General features: G+C 40.1%; 1 protein-coding gene and 1 non-coding gene across 4 annotated transcripts in view; both read left to right on the forward strand.

Moving 5' to 3' along the window:
* BAZ1A (bromodomain adjacent to zinc finger domain 1A) overlaps positions 1–16,846 on the forward strand; it is a 131,280-nt gene that overhangs the window by 29,565 nt on the left and 84,869 nt on the right. The window lies entirely within an intron of this gene.
* LOC117071706 lies at positions 2,507–2,568 on the forward strand. The gene has a single exon (XR_004432456.1). It is a non-coding gene; the product is annotated as a U7 small nuclear RNA (small nuclear RNA).

A 16,846-nucleotide genomic window follows, 5' to 3' on the forward strand; every position in this document is an offset into this window, starting at 1 on the left:
ATTGCTAGTTCCAGTACAAAAAAGTTCTAAGCAACATCTCAGCATTGTTTTCAGTAAACTCTGATGACCCTAATATGTTGATATAATGTTTTGGTTTTTTTTTTTTTTGAGACTGAGTCTCGCTCTGTCACCCAGTCTAGATCTCGGCTCACTGCAAACCTCTAACTCCTGGGTTCAAGGCATTCTCATGCCTCAGCCTCCCGAATACCTGGGATTACAGGCATGCGCCACTGCATCCAGCCAATTTTTGTATTTTTAGTAGAGACGGGATTTCACCATGTTGGCCAGGCTGGTCTTAAACTCCTGACCTTAGGTGATCCACCCACCTCGGCCTCCCAAAGTGCTGGGATTACAGGTGTGAACCACTATGCCCAGCCAATGATAACAATTTTTAATTTCTTAAAAAAGGGTTATTTGGGATAACTGTTCTTTTTTAAAAATTATTTTATTTTTAAATATTTATTTTTTTAAGTTCCGAGGTACATGTGAAGGATGTGCAGATTTGTTACATAGGTAGAGATAACTGTTGGCTCCTGGATTGTCATTGCAAATTACAGTTAACATTTAGAACCCTTATGTATAATAGTATAAATTGGGAAGTCATTTCTGGGAAACCTTTTTTTATACGCTAAAAATTCATACATAGTCACAAAAACATGAAAATAGAAAATGAACCTTTTTCTAAACATTTAATTCAAATAGCATATAAAGCTATGTTGTGTTTTTGCATGGACTCAACTGCTTTATGCTTCACAAAATATTTCAATGAAGCCGGGCACAGTGGCTCACACCTGTAATCCCAGCACTTTGGGAGGCTGAGGCAGGCAGATCACAAGGTCGGGAGATCGAGACCAAGGTGAAACCCCATCTCTACTAAAAATAGAAAAAATTAGCCAGGCCTGGTGGGGGGCACCTGTAGTCCCAGCTACTCGGGAGGCTGAGGCAGGAGAATGGCGTGAACCCTGAAGGCGGAACTTGCAGTGAGCCGAGATCGCGCCACTGCACTCCAGCCTGGGTGACAGAGCGAAACTCCGTCTCAAAAAAAAAAGAAAAAAATATTTCGATGAAGTTTAGACTTACCATACAAATTTCTTCAGTGTTCTAAGGGCTTCCAAATTGTAGTGGCTATTAGGAGCATCTGTGTAATGCCTCATAAGAAAGTCTTTGGTGAATGCTGGGGTGAGAGTGGTTAGTTTTTATGGCAATTTCTTTATTCTTTACACTGATGCCACATGCAGTCAGCTGGGTCTCCACCAGGACTTACAGTCATTACTGTGGGAATCTTATTTATCATAAGAAAGATGATAAAAATGGGGAGTGGCAAGTAAATTGAGGTTCACCTCCTTTCTTTTTTTTTTTTTTTTTTTTTTTTTTTGAGGCGGAGTCTCGCTCTGTCGCCCGGACTGGAGTACAGTGGCCAGATCTCAGCTCACTGCAAGCTCCGCCTCCTGGGTTTCCGCCATTCTCCTGCCTCAGCCTCCCAAGCAGCTGGGACTACAGGCGCCCACCACCTCGCCCGGCTAGTTTTTGTATTTTTAGTAGAGACGGGGTTTCACCGTATTAGCCAGGATGGTCTCGATCTCCTGACCTCGTGATCCGCCCGTCTCGGCCTCCCAAAGTGCTGGGATTACAGGCTTGAGCCACCGCGCCCGGCCGGTTCACCTCCTTTCTAATGTGAAAGGATATTCAGTGTTGGCTTCATTTTGTGTCTTTCTGAATTGATTAGCAGCAGGGTGGTGAAGTAGAATAGTAGTGATTCTGAAGTTCTTAGTTATCAGTGGCAGGCAAATATTATAATAGGCTCATCACACCAAAGAGGTGAGACTGAATAGCTAATTCTGACCTTAAATCTTCATTGGGGATTTCATATCTACATGGTTATTACAGTTGCAGATCTGAGGAATTAGAGGCTCTTCTGGATAAAATAATATCTTCCACATCTTTTTCTGCCTCCATCATAATCCATTCCAGTTGGCCCATATAAGATCACAGTTTTCTGTTTTTTTGAGACAGAGTCTTGCTCTGTCGCCAGGCTGGGGTACGGTGGCACAATCTCGGCTCACTGCAACCCCTGTCTCCTGGGTTCAAGGAATTCTCCTGCCTCAGCCTCCCAAGTAGCTGGGACTACAGGCACGTGCCACCACGCCCAACTAATTTTTTTATTTTTAGTAGAGACGGGGTTCCACCATGTTAGCCAGGATGGTCTCAATCTCTTGACATCGTGATCTGTCCACCTTGGCCTCCCAAAATGCTGGGATTACAGGCGTGAGCCACCGTACCCAGCCAAGATCACAGTTTTTAATGAAAAACTTTTCTCATAGATAAACTTGAAATAATTTTGAGGACAAGGTAAAACTAGCATTTGTTTTCCATGCTGCCTGGGAGGCTTGTAGTATTTATTGCATGCAAGTGGAATTCATTTGACCTGTGCATCTGAATTAGTTTTAAAATTGGGGTTGTCTTAGACAAATTCGGAGGTCATCCAAAGATAAAAGTTAAAGGAGGGAAGTGTTACAGCTCTTTTAGAATTTGTCTAGCAGGCTTTCCAGTTTTTGCTGGAAAGCTCCCTTCCCCTCCAAAAAAAAAAAAAAGTTAAAGGATAATTAAGATAAATAATGTGTAAAATAATTTTAAATAAAATGAAGAGAGTAGTAAAAGTATGAAAAAATACAAAACTACTCATCACTAAAGGCTGAGCAAAATCTTTTAAAATTAAAAACATATGCTGTGAATAATTCCAAGCAGGAGTTGGCACATTTTAAAAACACAAAGGTTCAAATAGTAAAAATCATAGCCTTTGTGGTCCATATGGTCTTTGTCACAGCTACCCAACTCTGCTATTATAATGCAAAAGTAGTCATAAATTATAGATAAATGAATGAGTATGGCTGTATTCCAAAAATATTTTATTAAGGAACACTAAAATTTGTTACATATTATTTTACACATCACAAAATAGTCTTCTGATTTTTATTTTGAACCATTTAAAATGTTTTAACCATAGGAATTTTAGGATTATGTTTCTATTTTTATGAAAAATAATGTTGGATTTTTTTTTTTTTTTTTTTTTTTTGGAGATAGGGTCACGCTCTGGTAGTAGCTCTCTGTAACCTTGAACTTCTGGGCTCAGGTTATCCTCCCGAGTAGCTGGGACTGTAGGCACATGCCACCACACCTGCCTAATTAAAAAATTTTTTTTTGTAGAAACAGTCTCCCTATGTAGCCAAGGTTGGTCTCAAACCCCTGGGCTCACGTGATCCTCCTGTCTCAGCCTCCCAAAGTGCTGGGATTACAGGCTTGAGCCACTGCGCCCAGCCAGTGTTGGGATTGCATTGAATCTGTAAGTTTTGGGTAGGATGGACATTTTAAAAATATTAACTCTTCGAGTTATTTATTTGTGTCTTCAATTTCTTTCATCAATGTTTTTTTTTTTTTTTTTTTTTTGAGACGGAGTCTTGCTCTGTCGCCCGGGCTGGAGTGCAGTGGCCGGATCTCAGCTCACTGCAAGCTCCGCCTCCCGGGTTTATGCCATTCTCCTGCCTCAGCCTCTGGAGTAGCTGGGACTGCAGGCGCCCGCCACCTCGCCCGGCTAGTTTTTTGTATTTTTAGTAGAGACGAGGTTTCACCGTGTTAGCCAGGATGGTCTCGATCTCCTGACCTCGTGATCCGCCCATCTTGGCCTCCCAAAGTGCTGGGATTACAGGCTTGAGCCACCGCGCCCGGCCTCATCAATGTTTTAATAGTTTTCAGTATACAAGTCTTTCACCTCTTTGGTTAAATTTATTCCTAAGTATTTTATATTTTTATAGCTATTGTTCTCTTGATTTCTTTTTCAGATAATAAGTGTTTAAACCATTCTTAGCTCGCAAAGGTGATGAGTTGGATTTGGCCATGGACCATAGTATACTGTCTCCTGGTACAAAGGAAAGGGTTAAATAAGGGTTGTAGGATAAAACCACCAGAACCTAAAACCTCAGAGTGTGGCATGCAAAGATGGCTTGATATAGCAGAAAGAGTCTTTGGGGCCAAACTGACTTGCTAGTTTTAGGAATCCTCTTTCCTGATCTGTTTAAAACTGGAAAAAAAAAATAGCTATATTTATATGGTGGTTGTAGTAGTTACCTTTGCTGTATAACAAACCACCCCTAAAAGTTAGTGGCCTAAATCAGTAAACATTACTCTTACAATTCTGTAGTTGGCTGGAATGTTCTTAGAGTCTGGGCTGACCTAGATAGGACTAGATTGTCTAGGTCCTAGAATCTAGGATAGCCTTACATGTCTGGGGCCTCAGACTGAGGTGCCTAAAGTCCATTTCCATGTGACCTATTATTCCACAGGAGACTAGACCTAACTTGTTCACAAGATGGTAGAAAGATCCCAGCAGTAAGAGAGAGCAAGCCCCAAAGTGCAAGAAAGTACAAGCCTCAGCATGCTGTATGTTATTGGCCAAAGGAAGTCACATGAGTAAATCCAGAGTTAATGTGGGAAGGGATCAGAAAGGTGTGATTCAGTTCAGTAATTGCAACAGTCTGCCACAGTGCCTAGCACCTAAAGAACTCAGTAAATGTTAGAGCCTCCTTTTATTTGTCATACAAGTGAAGAATCTGCCAGCTGTGATGACTCATCTTTTTTTTTAGCCAGTCCCTAGTTTTCTTACATTATAGTCACTGTTCTTGAAAGCTTGCTATATGTCATTTTAGGGAGATGAAGACAATACTAGTAAACTTTTGAGAGCTGACCATGTGCAGGAACTATTCTAGGTTTTTGACATATATCCTTTTTTTCCCCCATAAATTCAGTGAGTGGGTATCCCTCAAATGTGAATGGGCCCTAGTGCCTTGGGAGAGCATGCATGTACTATTATTTAATTCCCAGGATAGCCATGTGATAGTTGCTCATTTGGTCATTTTACAGTTTGAAGAGCTCATACACAGAGGTTAATTAATTAAAATTTGCCCAAGGTCATGAGTGATGATGTTTTTAAGCACAGGCAGTATCAGAACCAGAGCCCTGTTATGTGCTTGTTTGGGAGGAATAAGTGCGTATGACAGCATACTAAAGGATAGCAATTAAGCAGGATTAAAAGATATTATAGTTAAATGCATTTATTGAACACCCACGATTTAGTTTTCACTTTATTTACCTATTTTATAATTTTTGTCAAAGTGTGGTCAGATTAAGCTTTTGGTCATTCACTGTTAAGAATGATTCAGGTTAAAAGAATGCTATCTAGTGGCAACAAAAGGTGACAGCAAGCATGGGGGAAACAGATATTTATTTGTTGTCGTTCTGTTTTCTGACTTGAATTTCCAGGGATGAAAAATGCAATTGTTTGTGTCTTTTTTTTTCTTTGAAGGTAGTAGAGAGTATTCTGAGTTAGTACTTTAAAGTACACACAGGCAAATTTTATATAATCCATTCAGTAAGTATTGTGTGCTGGCTGCTATTGTAGGTAGGCATTGAGAAAAGGGTTATGAATAAGACAAGGACTTGGCCGGGCGCGGTGGCTCAAGCCTGTAATCCCAGCACTTTGGGAGGCCGAGACGGGTGGATCATGAGGTCAGAAGATTGAGGCCATCCTGGCTAACACGGTGAAACCCCGTCTCTACTAAAAAATACAAAAAAACTAGCTGGGCGAGGTGGCGGGTGCCTGTAGTCCCAGCTACTCGGGAGACTGAGGCAGGAGAATGGCGTGAACCCAGGAGGCGGAGCTTGCAGTGAGCCGAGATCCAGCCACTGCACTCCAGCCTGGGCGACAGGGCGAGACTCCGTCTCAAAAAAAAAAAAAAAAAAAGACAAGGACTTACGACTTAGATTCTAGTGCAAGGGACATAAACACAAAAGGATAATTTTAGATATTTATTGGTACTATAAACAAAACTTTGCATGCCAGACAAATGATTAAAAAGTTAAAAAAACAATTTTTTAAAACATAAAACTTGATAGGATGGAATCTTGAATCATTTTTTTTTATTTCAGCCATTTAAGTATCTTCTTTGAAAACCATGGTGCTAGATGCAACAGGATAATTAAATGAGTAAATGATTAGTACTTAATTGTTCTCAGACATTATATTGATGTTTATATTTGTAGTAGGGATAGAGTTTGCAAGGCAAGGATAAGTGAAATACATGTGAATAACTAATATAGGACTGAATAAGGTAAATGCATTAAGGAAACGTAAATAAGCCTGGGCGTGGTGGCTCACCACCTGTAATCCCAGCACTTTGCAAGGCAGGTGTGTTGAGGTCAGGAGTTTGAGACCAGTTTGACCAACATGGTGAAACCTTGTCTCTAAAAATAGAAAAAATTAGCTGGGCATGTTGGCGCATGCCTGTAATTCCAGCTACTTGAGAGGCTGAGGTGGGAGAATCGCTTGAACCCAGGAGGCAGAGGTTGCAGTGAGCCGAGATTGCACCATTGCACTCCAGCCTGGGCAACAGAACGAGACTCTGTCTCCAAAAAAAAAAACATAGGTAAGTCTTATTTGGCTAGTGATTATGTCACCACTATTCAAATAGAATGAATAAAGGGCACTGTAGTGCCCAATAATTTAGCCCTGCATTAATAATTTGCTATGATTGGCAACTAGAATGGGCTGATATTTACATTTTAGTTTTCTCTCCAAAGATATGCTTGCAATTTTCTTCATCTCCTTCCAGTCAGTGAGTCAGTTAACAATATTGATTTTGAGGAGTTTGAGACCAGCCTGACCATGTTGGTGAAACCCCATCTCTACTCAAAACACAAAATTAGCAGGGCATGATGGCGGATGCCTATAATCCCACCTACTTGGGAGGCTGAGGCAGGAGAATCGCTTGAACTCGGGAGGCAGAGGTTGCAGTGAACCAAGATTGTGCCATTGCATTCCAGTCTGGGCAACAAGAGCAAAACTCCATCTCAAAAAAAAAAAAAAAAAAAATACTGATTTTGTTGTTATAACTGTACCCTAAGGATGGTTAAACAAACAAAGAAAAAAGGTTATTATATTTGAGCTCCCCAAAAGGGATCTACAAGTAGGTGGTCTAGCTAGAAAATACCAGCTAGAAGAATTTGAGAAGGGAGTAATAAGTTTTTTGTTTTGCGTTTTTTTTTTCTTTGGACACAGTCTCACTTTGTCGCCCAGGCTGGAGTGCAGTGGTGTGATCTTGGCTCACCACAACCTCTGCCTCCCAGGTTCAAGCAATTCTCCAGCCTCAGCCTCCCGAGTAGCTGGGATTACAGGGGCCCACCACCATGCCCGACTAATTTTTGTATTTTTAGTAGAAACGAGGTTTCACTGTGTTGGTCAGGCTAGTCATGAATTTCTGACCTCAGGTGATCCACCCGCCCTGGCCTCCCAAAGTGCTGGGATAACAGGTGGGAGCCACCTCGCCCAGCCTAATTTTATTATCTTAAGTAGTTGTATATATAATAATTTCATTGTAAATTCTTTCAGTTGTTTTTATGTACTTTATTTTGATGTATATAAATCACCTGACTTTGATTTGACTAACTCAGGTTGTAAGAGAGAATACACCAGTATAATGCTTCTTTCTGAAAAAATAGGGATTTTTAAGATTGATTTTTATATGCTTATGGTTGATGTGGAGACAAGCTTTAGGACTTACTTTGCATATTTTCCGCATTACACACAACTCTCTGGCTTTTCTTCTGATAAGAATAGGCAGGACCAATCTATACTTCAATCAGATCTAACAAGTAGACCTACCTCAATTAGCCATGTTTTTAGAAAAGTGGTAATTGTTTTTCTTTTAAGTTAAAGAATAATTTAAATCAAATAATAACTTGTATTCAGATAAGCTATTATTCTAAGTAGTTTAAACTAATAAAACTCTGCTAAATGTATTACTTTCAGTCTTATTTTAAAAATCAGATTTATAGAATTTGCCTAAGCTAAAATTCACCCTTTTTAATAGAGTTCTGACTTAAAAAATTTTTTTTGTTTTTTTTTCTTTTTTAAAAAATTAATTTTAAAACTAGGAAATGTTCATTTTTACTTTTTTTTTTTTTTGAGACAGAGTCTCGCTCTGTCACTCAGGCTGGAGTGCAGTGGCGCAATCTCGGCTCACTGCATGCTCCGCCTCCCAGGTTCACGCCATCCTCCTGCTCAGCCTCCTGAATAGCTGGGACTACAGGCACCTACCACCACACTCGGCTAATTTTTCATATTTTTAGTAGAGATGAGGTTTCACCGTGTTAGCAAGGATGGTCTTGATCTCCTGACCGCGTGATCTGCCCGCCTCGGCCTCCCAAAGTGCTGGGATTACAGGCGTGAGCCACCGCACCCGGCCTCTTTTTTTTTTTTAAAGATAGGTTCTGACTCAGTTGCCCAGGCTGGAGTGTGGTGGTGTGATCTCAGCTTACTTCAACCTTCTGGGCTAAAGTTATCCTCTCGCCTCAGCCTCCTAAGTAACTGGGACTACAGGCACACACTACCACGCTGGCTAAATTCTGTATTTTTTATAGACAGAGTTTCACCGTGTTGCTGATCTCGAACTCCTGATCATCAAGCGATCCACCTGCCTCACCCTCCCAAAGTGCTGGGATTAGAGGCTTGCGCCACTACGCCCAGCCAAGTTCTGAAATTTGACACAGTCGTATAATTCACCACAGTCAGGACATAGAGCATTTCTATGAACCTCCACAAAATTCATTTGTGCCCCCTTTGTAGTCAACCCTTGCTTCACCTTCTAGCCTTTGACAAACCACTGATCTGTTTTCTGTCCTCAAAATTTTGCCTTTTCCAGAATAAAATATAAATGGAATTATAGACTATTTCTGGACTTTATTCTCTTCCATTGATCTATTTGGCAATCCTTTCACCAATACTACAGTGTCATCATTACTATAGCTTTATGTAGTATTTATTACTTTCATCATGTATTTATTGCTCTTATGGAATGAATATTTTTAATTTGAGTTAATATTTTGTTAATGTTTATCATTAGTATTTTAAAATTAAACTTTTTTTTGCGACTACTGTAGGCTCACATGTAGTTGTAAAATAATTGTTTCCCAGCGGGGAATGGTGGCTCATGCCTGTAATCCCGGCACTTTGGGAGGCCGAGGTGTGTGGATCATCTGAGATCAGGAGTTCGAGACCAGCCTGGTTAACATGGTGAAACCCTGTCTTTACTAAAAATACAAAAATTAGCCAGGCGTGGTGGTGGGTGCCTGTAATTCCAGCTACTTGGGAGTCTGAGGCAGGAGAATCACTTAAACCTGGGAGGTGGAGGAAGTTGCAGTGAGCCAAGATCTTGCCACTGAACTTCAGCCTGGGTAACAGGGAGACTGTCTCAAAAAAAAAGAAAAAAATAGTTTCCCCCATGATGTTATCTTGCAAAATTATAGTACAGTACCACAATCAGAATATTGACATTGATACAGTTATAATACAGAACATTTCTATCACTGCAGGGCTCCCTCACATTGCTGTTTCTCTTCAGATTTTCAATTTTCTGAAACAAATATGACTTGAAATCTGTATTGCCAGTAACTTTCAAATTTAAAAACCTTATTGAGGTTCTGTGATTCATGAAGTGAATTTAACATACGCAAATGTTTGTAAAGTGATCAGTGTTTAATAAATATCTAGCACACCTAATAGTAGATTGCCTTTCCTTACCAGTGGGATTTGCCTTGGATGCATATAATTGAAGTGTTTAATGGCATAAACAAAATAGGAGTTTTTCTCTTGTGTAAAATGAGTCCAGAAGTGTATAGTGTAGGACTGGTATGATAGGTCCACAAAGTTGTCAGGAACTCAGGGTTTTACTTGTTTTCTGCTTCATCATCCCGATGTTATAACAATCGTTTTCAGTGTTCAGGATGGCTCAAAATAGGGGAAAGACAAGAAGCCTTTTCCTATGCCTTTTTCATTGAGGCCAGTTAGTTTGAAAATACTGTTACTATGTTGAAACAAAAGATCACTTGCCAAATCTGTGGTGGCTTTTCATATTTAATGTGTTGTTGTCTCTGATCATAAAATGTTAACCTTGCTGTAAGGAGGCAAGACTGTCTTACATGTTTGTGCCAGTGTGCTGGCTGACATAAAGCTGAGTCCACAAACAATTGAATACCTATTTATTTGAATATACTAGTTGGAATTTTAAAGTTTTTGGTAGTTTTAATTAATTTGGTTGATTCTGTAGCCACACTAATTAATAAGGCTTTAATAAGATACTTTTGAATACTAAGGAGGTTAAGCAGCATATTAATAATATCCAGATGTTTGGAAACTAATTAGAAATATGTAGGGTTTAATCCATGGATTTTGTGTGTAGAATTTTCTTTCTAAAGATTTTTGTGACTGGGCTCAGTGGCTCATGCCTGTAATCCCAGCACTTGGAGATACTGAGGCAGGAGGATTGTTTGAGGCCAGGAGTTCAAAACAAGCCCGAGCAACATGGCAAAAACCCATCTCTACAAAAAAAAAAAAAAAAAAAAATTAGCTGGGGATGGTGGTATTCACCTGTAGTCCCAGCTACTTAGGAGGCTGAGGTTAGAGGATTGCTTGAGACTGGGAGGCAGAAATGGCAGTGAACCAAGATCACACCACTGCACTCCAGCCTGAGCAACAAAGACCCTGTCTCAAAAAGAAAAAAAAGACTTATTTGTATTAAATATATCTTTAATAATGGATTTAGTCTTCAGTAAGAATCTAGTGATTATTATCTTGTGATATTTAGACTTATAATAGGTCATGCCAGTTGGAGAAATAATAAGGTCTGGTTCTGTAGTCCATAAAGGGTCTCAGAACAGTTAAAAATGAAGCATTCTTTTTAGGCCAGACATGGCTGCTCATGCCTGTAATCCTAGCACTTTGGGAGGCCGAGGTGGAAGGATTGCTTGAACCCAGGAGTTTGAGGCCAGCCTGGGCAACATAGCAAGACCCTGTGTCTACTAAAAATAATAAATTTTAAAAAAGAAACATTCTTTGAGCTACATTGATGTATTTCTCTAAACAAGTGAGGAATTATAAACAAAGCAATCTTTTCCTGACTTCTTTTTTCTCATTGACAAGTAATCAACATAATTCACAGTCTTTTTGTGTGAGTAGCTGACTGGCTTGAATGCCGTGGTTTCTTCCACTTAAAATGAGGTATCACGGCTGGGTGCGGTGGCTCAAGCCTGTAATCCCAGCACTTTGGGAGGCCGAGACGGGCGGATCACGAGGTCAGGAGATTGAGACCATCCTGGCTAACACGGTGAAACCCCATCTCTACTAAAAAAAAATACAAAAAACTAGCCGGGCGAGGTGGCGGGCGCCTGTAGTCCCAGCTACTCGGGAGGCTGAGGCAGGAGAATGGCGTGGACCCGGGAGGCGGAGCTTGCAGTGAGCTGAGATCCGGCCACTGCGTTCCAGCCTGGGCCACAGAGCAAGACTCTGTCTCAAAAAAAAAAAATGAGGTATCACATAACCTTAATTTAAGGTTTTTGTTTTTTAACTCTAAACTTCAAATTAATCAGTTCACTGTTAGAAAATATCGACTTAATTGTCCAAGCATAGTATTTTTTATAAATATTCTTGCACCTGTATTACTGGAAAATAAAGGTTAATGAGGCAGAATGGGGAGCAGATGTGAATGAAGTATGCTATAGATTCAGCGTATTCCATTTTTGGATACCCAAACAGAAGGTCAGTCTCCTATTTCAAGTAGGTCTTCCCAGGCTTCTAGATCTTCTTTCCCTTTGCTGTTAACTATTTACCTTCTACCTCAAATACCTTGTAGAAATTCTGCATATGTCTCAGTTATAGAAAGTTTTATAATTTGCTTTTGTTTCATTGAATTTTTGAGATATAAATTTAAATTGCTACTAAAAATAGCTTTTTATGGGAAAGTATATACATTCCAGACTATCCTTATAAAAAGCTATTTCCAGCTGGGCGCAGTGGCTCACGCCTATAGTCCCAACACTTTGGGAGGCTGAGGTGGGCAGATCACCTGAGGTCGGGAGTTTGAGACCAGCCTGACCAACATAGAGAAACTCCATCTCTACTAAAAATACAAAATTAGCTGGGCATGGTGGCACATGCTGGTAATCCCAGCTACTTGGGAAGCTGAGGCAGGAGAATTGCTTGAACCCAAGAGGCAGAGGTTACAGTGAGCTGAGATTGCGCCATTGCATCCCAGACTGGCAACAAGAGTGAAACTCCATCTCAAAAAAAAAAAAGCTATTTCCATGTTCAGCTTATTATAGATTTGTGACTAATTAATGTTGTGCCCTTATACTGTACTTATTCCCGTTCCACAGTCTTGCTTTCACTCTGAAATGTTTAAGTTGTTAGCACTTTAAGGAGCCTCACATTGCCTGGGCTTAAAGTTGTGAAATGCCCTTGGGTCAACATAATCCTTCCATTCCCTTCAACTCTAGTAGTAGAGTGGAAAATTAGAAAGTATATGGGCTTGAGAGTCACACAGTTAAAGTTTTGGCTGTACCATTACTGGTTGTGTGACTGAGATCAAATTATTTAAATCTGACCCTGGGCAGGATGCAGTGGCTCACGTCTGTAATCCTAGCACTTTGGGAAGCAAAGGCGGGTGGATCACAAGGTCAGGAGATCGAGACCATCCTGGCTAACACTGTGAAATCCTGTCTTTTCTAAAAATACAACAGTTAGGTGGGCATGGTGGTGCATGCCTGTAATCCCAGCTACTGGGGAGGCTGAGGCAGGAGAATGGTGTGAACTCAGGAGGTGGAGGTTGCAGTGAGCCGAGACTGTACCACTGCACTCCAGCCTGGGCAACAGAGCGAGACTCCATCTCAAAAAAAAAAGAAAAAAGAAAGAAAAAAAAAATCTGAGCCGAAATTTCATCTTCTAGAAAATGTATAACTTAGGGAGTTGATTGATATATGAGGAGAGACATATATGTAAATTACATATTTAATCTGGCACACATGAACGCTAATAATAAGGACTCTTAATCATTCTTCCACTGTATTTTCAAATAATGGAGCATAACTTTAATTCAAATAGTTTCTATGCTCTTGAAGACCCTCTAGCTGGGTCTTAATTCATGATTCTCTGTTTTTTACATACACCCCTATAAACTTGTTTGGACTCCCTAGAATCAAGAAATGGTAGCAAGTAGCTATGAAAGACATAGACTAAGTCTCTGGAAATCTATTAGATGTTGACTTGACATCTTGAGTAACGTAAGTTTACCTAAGTACCTATGGGAAGGGCTAGCCTTGATTAGATTGGCAAGGAATGCTACCGGTGGTTTGGGTGTGCTACAAAGTTAATAGTAGCACTGACAATAACTACTGCAATTTATATAATTTACTTCTGGGCAATGTCCCTGTGTTGCACTGGTTTCCTTCTCTGTAATTCCAATGTCAGGGAATTGTATTTCTTTATGTTGGTTTTAAATATATTAGTCCTCAAATTATTGTAGCCCTGTGGGACCTACTGTGGTCAGTTGTTCCCACTGATGACTGTCAGGCCTCACATCAACTGTACTTGGGTTCCAAGTGGACTCATTTACCCTGTATTTGCCTCATGACCACCACTACTGTTACCACTTAAAGGGTATTCATCTGGGCTCTGCCAGCAAAGATCATCTCTGTTTCTAACTTGAGAAACCTTGTTATAGGGTCCCTGAAAAGCTTCCTTCATTACTTCCCAGAAGCCTTAGTAATATTATGAGCCCTGATAGATCTGATATCTAAGTCCTTCAAAGGCAGATCCATTTGATTTCTTTCATATTTTTGTACAGCTCATGTTACAAAAGTACAGAACCTTTTTATCAATAGGCTACATAATTACCTAACAGGTTTTGATATGATTTCCTGTAGTTGTTCCTCTTGAGAAACACTGGTTTATTTCTACCAGTCAGTGGTGAAAGTCAGCCTATAGTTCTGTAGACATCATTTCCGTTTGCTACTAATGTAGGATTGGTAATTGAAGCCTCTTCTCAAGCTTTTCTCTTAAAATAAAAAAAGTTGTTTTTTTTTTTTCATTTTAGTAAAATAAACATAAAAATTTTACTATTTTAGTCATTTTAAGTGTGCAGTTCAGTGGCATTAAGTACATTCACAGTGTACTTAATGTTGTACACAGTATTGTGTAAATATCACCACTATTTCCAGAACTTTTTCATCATCCCAAACAGAAACTCTGCACCTATTAAGCAATAACTCCCCATTCTATCCTTCCCCCAGCTTCTGGTAACCTTTATTCTATGTTCTTTATGAATTTGCCTATTCCAGATACTTCATATAAGTGGAATCATATTTGTCCTTTTGTGGCTTATTTCGCTGAACAGAATGTTTTCTTTTTTGTTTGCTTGGGAGTTTTGTTTTGTTTTGTTTTTTGAGATGGAGTCTCACTCTGTCACCCAGGCTGGAGTGCAGTGGCGCAATCTCTGCTCACTACAAGCTTCACCTCCCAGGTTCAAGTGATTCTCCTGTCTCAGCCTCCCAAGTAGCTGGGATTTTAGGCGCACACCACCACATCCAGCTAATTTTTGTATTTTTAGTAGAGACAGGGTTTCACTATGTTTGGTCAGGCTGGTCTCAAACTCCTGACCTCACGATCCGCCCGCCTCGGCCTCCCAGAGTGCTGGGATTACAGGCTTGAGCCACCATGCCTGGCCAAGCTTGGGGTTTTTTTTGAGACAGTGTCTCACACTGTTGCCCAGGCTGAAGTATAGTAGTATAATCACAGCTCACTGCATCCTCAACTTCCCAGGCTCAAGCAATCTTCTCACCACAGCCTCCCTAGCAGCTGGGACCACTGGTGTGCACCATCACACCTGGCTAAGTTTTATTTTTACTTTTTTTTTTTTTTTTCAGACAGAGTCTTGCTCTGTCACACAGGCTGGAGTGCAGTGCGCAATCTCGGCTCACTGCAAGCTCTAGCTCCTGGGTTCACGCCATTCTCCTGCCTCAGCCTCCCAAGTAGCTGGGATTACAGGCGCCCACCACCATGTCCGGCTAATTTTTTGTATTTTTATTAGAGATGGGGTTTCACCATGTTAGCCAGGATGGTCTCAATCTCCTGACCTTGTGATTGGCCCACCTCGGCCTCCCAAAGTGCTGGGATTACAGGCATGAGACACCATGTCCGGTCACCTGGCTAATTTTTAAAATTTTTTTGGTAGAGTTGGGGGTCTCACTCTATTGCCCAGCCTATGAACATGTTTTCAAGGTTCATCCACATTATAGCATGTATCAGAATTTTGTTCCTTTTTATTTCTGAATGTTCCATTATATGTATATACCACATTTTGCTTATCCATTCATCTGTTGATGGACACTTGGGTTGATTCCACCTTTTAGCTATTGTGAATAATACTGCTATGAGCATTGGTGTATGAGTATCTGAGTTCTTGTTTTCAATTCTTTTGGATATATACCTGGAAGTGGAATTGCTGGGCTATATAGTAATTAGATGTTTAACTTTTTGAGGAATTGCCAAACTGTTCTCTACAGCAGTTGTACCATTTTATATTGCCACCAGCAATGCACTGGGGTTCCAGTTTCTTTACATTCTCATTAACACTTGTTAATTTCTGTGTTTTAAAAACAGAAAAAATATATAGCCATCTTAGTGTGAAGTGATATCTTATTGTGGTTTTGATTTTGTATTTTCCTTATGACAGATGATGCTGAGCGTCTTTCGTGTGCTTATTGCTGTTTGTATCTTCTTGGAGAAATGTCTATTCAAGTCTTTTGCCCATCTTTGAATTGAGTGGTTTGGGGATTTTCTTTTTTTTTTTTGAGTTGTAAGAGTTCTTCATATATTCTGCCACCTCTTTGTCTGCCTGGGTATCAGGGTAATGCTGGCCTTATAGAATGAATTAGGAAGTATACCCTCTTCTTTAGTTTTTTGGAGATTTTGAGATAATGTATGTTAATGCTTCTGTAAGTATTGAATAGAATTCCCCAGTGAAGCCATCTGTTCTTGGGCTTTTCTTTGTTAGGAAATATACATACCTACATATGTACATATATACATACATACATACATATATATATATATATTTTCTGAGACAGCCTCTACCTCCTGGACTCAATGATCCTCCAACCTTAGCCTCTCGGGTAGCTGGGACTGCAAGTGCACACCACTATGCCTGGCTAATTTTTGTTTTTTTGTAGAGGCAGGGTTTCTCCATGTTATCCAAGCTGGTCTTGAACTCCTGGGCTCAAGTCATCTCCCCTCAGCCTGCCAAAGTGCTGGGATTAGGTGTGAGCTATCCCACCCAGCCAGTGTTCTCTTATAACCTTTTTTATTTCTGTAAAATCAGCAATAATATTCTTACTTTCACTTTTGATTTTAGTGAGTCTTTTTTTTTCTCAATTTTTTAAAAAGAGCAGCTTGAAAAGGACCAGGACTAGGATGTTTAAATTTAATTGAACTTACGTAAATCTCAGTGAGGGGGAATGAGCAGAAGGTAGAAGATCAGATGCTTTGAGGACTTTGGGTTGACCCATATAGTATACATTTTGTTGATTCTTAAGCTTTAGGGTGCTGTGGAACCAGTTACGTTTTCTTTTGTTTGAGTGTAGAATTATTAGTTTGTTAAATGGAAGGAAATATTAAACAGCTAAGCCTGGAATGGGCAAGGTGCAGCTAAATCTGAGGAAGAACAGAAATAAAAGAACTAATTGCCTCTAGTACCCTTGCCATCTCTTCTGTCTTACAGATTTTACCACCTCTCACTGCACACTGTCTCCTCCATGATATATGGCTGCCGACAGCACCAGAATTTTGTCTTACAGGTTTCATGATGGGAGACAAGGACTGATTTTTACCTTCTAGATTCCAAGTTTAAAAATTTTAGAAAAGATATATGAGCTCAGCAAAGTAGAGCCTACCCTGTATCAGCTAACTCTG

Source organism: Trachypithecus francoisi, unplaced genomic scaffold, assembly GCF_009764315.1.
Source record: "Trachypithecus francoisi isolate TF-2019V2 unplaced genomic scaffold, Tfra_2.0 Lachesis_group3, whole genome shotgun sequence".
Lineage (NCBI taxonomy): Eukaryota > Metazoa > Chordata > Mammalia > Primates > Cercopithecidae > Trachypithecus > Trachypithecus francoisi.